Here is an 8,045-nt window from a genome sequence, read left to right as displayed (position 1 = left end):
TGCATCCTGTGTGTGTACTGTGTGTGTGTGTACTGTGTGTGTACTGTGTGTAGTGTGTGTGTACTGTGTGTGTACTGTGTGTATCGTGTGTGTACTGTGTGTACTGTGTGTGTACTGTGTGTGTACTGTGTGTATCATGTGTACTGTGTGTGTACTGTGTGTGTACTGTGTGTACTGTGTGTACTGTGTACTGTGTGTGTACTGTGTGTGTACTGTGTGTACTGTGTGTGTACTGTGTGTGTAGTGTGTGTACTGTGTGCATACTGTGTGTACTGTGTGTATGGTGTGCGTACTGTGTGTGTACTGTGTATGCTGTGTGTATCGTGTGTACTGCGTGTGTATCGTGTGTGTACTGTGTGTACTGTGTGTATCGTGTGTGTACTGTGTGTATCGTGTGTGTACTGTGTTTACTGTGTGTGTAGTGTGTGTTTACTGTGTGTACTGTGTGTGTATCGTGTGTGTACTGTGTGTACTGTTTGTGTACTGTGTGTATCGTGCGTTTACTGTGTGTGTGCTGTGTGTGTATCGTGTGTATCGTGTGCACTGTGTGTAGTGTGTGTACTGTGTTTGTAGTGTGTGTACTGTGTGTGTATCGTGTGTGTACTGTGTGTGTACTGTGTGTGTAGTGTGTGTACTGTGTGTGTACTGTGTGTGTAGTGTGTGTACTGTGTGTGTACTGTGTGTATCGTGTGTGTACTGTGTGTATCGTGTGTGTACTGTGTGTGTACTGTGTGTATCGTGTGTGTACTGTGTGTATCGTGTGTACTGTGTGTGTACTGTGTGTATCGTGTGTGTACTGTGTGTGCTGTGTGTAGTGTGTGTACTGTGTGTGTACTGTGTGTGTATCGTGTGTATCGTGTGTACTGTGTGTACTGTGTGTAGTGTGTGTACTGTGTATGTACCGTGTGTACTGTGTGTGTACTGTGTGTATCGTGTGTATCGTGTGTACTGTGTGCACTGTGTGTAGTGTGTACTGTGTGTGTAGTGTGTGTACTGTGTGTAGTGTGTACTGTGTGTGTAGTGTGTGTACTGTGTGTGTACTGTGTGTATCGTGTGTGTACTGTGTGTATCGTGTGTGTACTGTGTGTGTACTGTGTGTGTCGTGTGTGTACTGTGTGTATCGTGTGTACTGTGTGTGTACTGTGTGTATCGTGTGTGTACTGTGTGTGCTGTGTGTAGTGTGTGTACTGTGTGTGTACTGTGTGTGTACTGTGTGTATCGTGTGTATCGTGTGTACTGTGTGTACTGTGTGTAGTGTGTTTACTGTGTATGTACCGTGTGTACTGTGTATGTACTGTGTGTATCGTGTGTATCGTGTGTACTGTGTGCACTGTGTGTAGTGTGTACTGTGTGTGTAGTGTGTGTACTGTGTGTAGTGTGTACTGTGTGTACTGTGTGTGTACTGTGTGTACTGTGTGTACTGTGTGTGTACTGTGTGTAGTGTGTGTACTGTGTATTGTGTGTACTGTATGTGTACTTGTGTGTACTGTGTGTGTATCGTGTGTGTACTGTGTGTGTATCGTGTGTACTGTGTGTATCGTGTGTACTGTGTGTATACTGTGTGTACTGTGTGTATCGTGTGTGTACTGTGTGTATCGTGTGTACTGTGTGTATCGTGTGTGTACTGTGTGTATCGTGTGTGTACTGTGTGTATCGTGTGTACTGCGTGTGTACTGTGTGTGGTGTGTACTGTGTGTATCGTGTGTACTGTGTGTGTACTGTGTGTGTACTGTGTGTAGTGTTTGTAGTGTGTGTGTATCGTGTGTGTACTGTGTGTACTGTGTGTATCGTGTGTACTGTGTGTGTACTGTGTGTGGTGTGTACTGTGTGTATCGTGTGTACTGTGTGTAGTGTGTGTACTGTGTGTGTACTGTGTGTGTATCGTGTGTGTACTGTGTGTATCGTGTGTATCGTGTGTACTGTGTGTACTTTGTGTAGTGTGTGTACTGTGTGTACTGTGTGTGTACTGTGTATCGTGTGTACTGTGTGTAGTGTGTGTACTGTGTGTGTACTGTGTGTGTATCGTGTGTGTACTGTGTGTATTGTGTGTACTGCGTGTGTACTGTGTGTGGTGTGTACTGTGTGTACTGTGTGTGTACTGTGTGTAGTGTGTGTAGTGTGTGTGTATCGTGTGTGTACTGTGTGTATCGTGTGTATCGTGTGTGTACTGTGTGTATCGTGTGTACTGTGTGTGTATCGTGTGTGTACTGTGTGTATCGTGTGTATCGTGTGTACTGTGTGTACTGTGTGTAGTGTGTGTACTGTGTGTGTACTGTGTGTCGTGTGTACTGTGTGTACTGTGTGTGTACTGTGTGTACTGTGTACACTCTCGGCCGCCGACCTCCGAGTGCCTATAACCGTACACCCGCTGGCTCCCATCTTGTCGTGGTTCTCCAACCCCCCCCCCCCCCCCCACCGATTTGTCTGACCCCCTTTTCCCCCTCCTCTCATCAGCAGCCCTCTGAATCCCTTCGCACAGCGCGAACGCCGAGAGGCGCGGATTCCACAATCGGATTAATTCGGCCTCCCGCACCCCCCCACTCACGCAGCCCCCTCCGCCTGTCCCCCCCTCCGAGCCCACCGCCTCCCTGTCCCCCCCCCCCCCCCCGGGGTGCGAGGTGTCCCCAGGGTATTCAAGTACAGCCAAAGTGGGGGGTTCGCTCTCTTTGAAACGCTCCTCAAAACACTCCTCGAAATGCTTCAAAAAACGCTCCTCGAAACGCTCCTCAAAACTATCCTCAAAGCGCTTTCTTTGAAACGCTTAAAAAAACACTCCTTGAAACGCTCCTCAAAACTCCCCTCGAAACTCTCATCGAAACACTCCTCGGAACGTCCCTAGAAACGTCTCTCGAAACGCTCCTCGAAACGCTCCTCAAACACTCCTCAAAACGCTCCTCAAAACACTCCTTAAAACGCTCCTCAAACGCCCCTCGAAACTCTCATCGAAACACTCCTCGAAACACTCCTCGAAACGTCCCTAGAAACGTCCCTCGAAACGCTCCTCAAAACACTCCTCGGAACGTCCCTAGAAACTTCCCTCGAAACGCGCCTCAAAACACTTCTCAAACGCTCCTCGAAACGCTCCTCAAAACGTCCCTCGAAACGCCCCTCAAAAATATCCTCAAATTGCTCTCTTTGAAACGTTCCTCAAAACGCTCCTCAAAACACTCCTTGAAACGCTCCTCAAAACGCCCCTAGAAACGTCCCTCGAAACGCTCCTCAAAACACTCCTCAAAACACGGCCAGCGAGTGTTCTCCGAGGGCGCGCGGGGAGTGGGATTCGCGTGGGTTCACAGCCTCCACGTGGAATCAGAAGTTGCTACTCAATCCGTAGCCACACGGCAGAAGAAGAATACTCCGCGTTCAAATGGAAGGGCACAAACATCCACAAGAAGGACCTTCCTTAAAAAGGTTATTCAGACCTTGCAATGATTTTCCGGGATGAATATATTATACTTATTCCTTTGACAAAGACAAAGATTCCCCGTATAGCTTCCAATAGACTGTTGGGGCAAGTGCTGTTAGTGAGCACCTATGAAGACCGGAACGGCACACAAACACCTTACACGCTGCACAATGAACACCCTACACACTGCACCATGAACACCCTACACACTGCAATATGAACACCCTACACGCTGCACCATGAACACCCTACACGCTGCACTTTGAACGCCCTACACACTGCACCATGAACACCCTACACGCTGCACCTTGAACACCCTACACGCTGCACAATGAACACCCTACACACTGCACCATGAACACCCTACACGCTGCACCTTGAACACCCTACACGCTGCACAATGAACACCCTACACACTGCACCATGAACACCCTACACACTGCACCATGAACACCCTACACGCTGCACCTTGAACACCCTACACGCTGCACAATGAACACCCTACACGCTGCACCATGAACACCCTACACACTGCACCATAAACACCCCACACGCTGCACCATGAACACCCTACACACTGCACCATGAACACCCTACACACTGCACCGTGAACACCCTACACACTGCACCATGAACACCCTGCACACTGCACCATGAACACCCTACACACTGCACCATGAACACCCTACACGCTGCACCATTAACACCCTGCACACTGCACCATGAACACCCTACACACTGCACCATGAACACCCTACACACTGCACTATGAACACCCTACACACTGCACCATGAGCACCCTACAAGCTGCACCATGAACACCCTACACGCTGCACCATGAACGCCCTACACGCTGCACCATGAACGCCCTACACACTGCACCATGAACACCCTACACGCTGCACCATGAACACCCTACACACTGCACCATGAACACCCTACACACTGCACCATGAACACCCTACACGCTGCACAATGAACACCCTACACACTGCACCATGAACACCCTACACACTGCACCGTGAACACCCTACACACTGCACCATGAACACCCTACACACTGCACCGTGAACACCCTACACACTGCACCATGAACACCCTACACACTGCACCGTGAACACCCTACACACTGCACCATGAACACCCTACACACTGCACCATGAACACTCTACACACTGTACCATGAACACTCTACACGCTGCACCATGAACGCCCTACACGCTGCACCATGAACACCCTACACACTGCACCATGAACACCCTACACACTGCACCATGAACACCCTACACGCTGCACCATGAACACCCTACACGCTGCACCATGAACACCCTACACACTGCACCATGAACACCCTACACACTGCACCATGAACACCCTACACACTGCACCATGAACGCCCTACACAATGTACCATGAACACCCTACACACTGCACCATGAACACCCTACACACTACATCATGAACACCCTACACGCTGCACCATGAGCACCCTACACACTGCACCATGAACACTCTACACGCGGCACCATGAACGCCCTACACACTGCACCATGAATACCCTACACGCTGCACCATGAACACCCTACACACTGCACCATGAACACCCTACACGCTGCACCATGAACACCCTACACACTGCACCATGAACACCCTACACACTGCACCATGAACACCCTACACACTGCACCATGAACACCCTACACACTGCACCATGAACGCCCTACACACTGCACTATGAACACCCTACACACTGCACCATGAACACCCTACACACTGCACCATGAACGCCCTACACACTGCACCATGAACACCCTACACACTGCACCATGAACACCCTACTCGCTGCGGACAGAAACGGACTGAGAATCCTGACACTCGGACTACGAACCAGCAAACCGAGGCTCTGGACCACAAAACGCTCCTCGGTCATTGCGAGCCACGTTCCTGAAGCGTCTCGCGTCGCGCGTCGCCGACGCGACATACCTGAACATGATGGAGCCTCTGCACACACGCGTCGTTAAGCGAGGGTGATAACCCCGCTTTTACGTCGGTGATGCGTTCCTGAGAGGTGCGACGTAAATCGAGGCAATTGACAGAGGGGGGGGGGGGGGGCGGGTGGGGGTAAGGTGGTGGAGGCGAGGGCTGTGAGACGCGATGGATAACGAGAGAGGACGATGCTGTCAAGCGACGTAGGCGTGGGGTTGAGGCGACGCGAATCAGGTGGCCGTGGGAAGAAGGCGACGATGTATTTGCGAAACGACATCAAAGGGGAGAGACGTAAATGAGGGTATTACCTTATATGTATATATATTTTTTACGTAACTGCATTTCTTATGCAATTACGATCATATCCCTCACTCAAAGGCATTAATATATACGCCTAAAGCGACACGCGAGTGGAGTTCATACCAAAATCCTAACTACATACAGCTTAATTCGAAAAAAAAAACACCTATTACTTTCCCTGTTTAGAGATATATCTGTTTAGAGATATACGGTCCTGGGCCTCCCCTAGGTCGACTCAGCTTCAAATCAGTACCTGGAGGGATGTGTAAACATCGCCCACTGGGGATACAAAGGCGGCCGGGCGTGGTGCTGGCCACCCACCCCTTCGTGTGCCATGGCGGCCTTCATAGGTGCTCACTAACAGCACTTGCCCCTACAGTCTGTTGAGGCTATACGGGGGGATCTTTGCCTTTACCTTTGGAGCAGTGTTGTAGATGGAGTAGCAGGAAGCGGTGAGGGAGGGGATGGTGGTGGGGGGGGATTGTGAAGTGAGGGTGCTATTTTAGCCAGCGGGTGGCTTCACTACAAAGTCACTGGGTCCGGGAGACGGGGCCAGGGACATCAGCCGGCTGAGCGAGGGCAGCTAAATGTGGATAATCCTCGCAGGGGGGGTCACCATTACGAAACCACGGCAGTGCGAGCCGCGTGCTGACCCGCGTCGTCTCGCCTACGTGGCCCTTCAGGGCGATTACAAACAAAACTCCACTTCACTTTCGGTAAAACGATAAAAGAAATCCTTCTAATTGGGGACTCGGATTCCCACGGGGGTTTTTGGCCGAGGCGGGTGTGTGTGTGGGGGGGAGGTTAGAGTCAAAAAAATATTCGATTTGCACTTGAGTTAGGATTAGGGCCAAGGGTATAGGTCACTCTTAAACAAACAAAAAACGACGAGAAGAAACCGAGGTTGTGCACTTTGTGTGTGTGTGTGCTCTTTGGTTCTTTCGGTAAAGTCACGTATAGGTATAAAATAAAATAAATCACGACGTTTCGATCGCAACACAAGCGACCGTCATCAGGTGGAACAGATACAGCAGGAGAACCGCTGACAGGAGAAAGAACTGCTGCAACAGCAGCCGCTTGTGTTGCGATCGAAACGTCGTGATTTAATTTATTTTATTGTATACCTACCAAAGAGAATGGATCCCTGCAGTCACGAAAACTTCAAATCTAGATTGTGCGTCTGCTTGTTTTTTTCCTGTGAAAATATCCGATTTGTACCGCTGTCTTGTCGTGGCTGTGGTGGCTGTGGTGGTGGTGGTGGTGGAGAGAGTGCATTGTGGTTGGGCGCGTAGGTTCGCGGGCGAGGTGAACTATCACCAAATTATGGACAGCACAACATTAAACGCGACTGATTTGTGTGCACTCATTGCACTCGACTCGAGAACCACGCTTCGCCACGAGGGGCTGCCTGCCCTCGTAGTCACGTGCCAGCTCATGGCTCTGACCTCTGCACCATGGAGCTCACCCCCAAGATCCTCAGTTAGAATATGTTTATATATATTTTTTTAAAATCCCATCTCCATCAATTAAATCACGGTTCCGAGACAAATATAATTCCGTGAAGGTGAACTTGACCAGGACCTCACGAGGTTGATTCTCACGGCGTGGCGACTGAAGGTGGCAGCGAGAAGTCAACTCCTTCGCCTGGCATACAGGAGGACATGGGTTTGATCCCGACCCTGGTCACGTGGATTTTTCTCCGGGTCCTCCGGTTTTTTCCCTCCACATTTAGAAACACGCGTTTAGAGAGTTTGGCTTCTGTAAATTTCCACATAAGGCACTTCGTTGAGCTATCATTTGTGGCCAGGTCGCTTCTGAAAGAAAAGAGAGCTAGATAACTCAGTAGGCCTTACCTGGTAAAATACAAAGAGTTTAGATTTGTTCTTAGATGACGTGGAGACGCCACTGCTCTGGCACTACATCGCCTCTGGCTGATGTCTCTGCCCCGTCACTCCTGTGTGATAAGGCCTGACGATGCTTCTTACAGACCATGCAGCGTCTATCTCGCGAGCACGCCGTGATCAAAGTGTCCGTCTCTAGGGAGCTCTGGATGCTTGCGGCGCAGCTGGTTTAGTGTGGACAGACCACCTGAGTTTCATCCTGGTCACCGTTCACACTAGTGGCGAGTGTCTGTATGTGTTTTTGTGTGTATGTTCGTTTCCCGCTCACGGCCAACGGCAGTGACGATTATCTGATTCGGTCCTGCGCCTCCCCCTAGGTCGACTCAGCCTCAAATGAGTACCTGGTGCGATGTGTAAACATCGCCAATGGGGGAGACAAAGGCGGCCGGGCGTGGTGTCGGCCACCCACCCCCCCCTCCTCGTGTGCCACAGTGCCGGCCTTCATAGGTGCT

This window comes from Petromyzon marinus, chromosome 6 (genome assembly GCF_048934315.1).
Source record: "Petromyzon marinus isolate PM22_M1 ecotype Great Lakes invasive population chromosome 6, UKy_Petmar_22M1.pri1.0, whole genome shotgun sequence".
In the NCBI taxonomy this organism is placed as follows: Eukaryota; Metazoa; Chordata; class Hyperoartia; order Petromyzontiformes; family Petromyzontidae; genus Petromyzon; species Petromyzon marinus.
The sequence above is the reverse complement of the archived record's forward strand: the minus strand, read 5'-3'. Positions refer to the sequence as shown.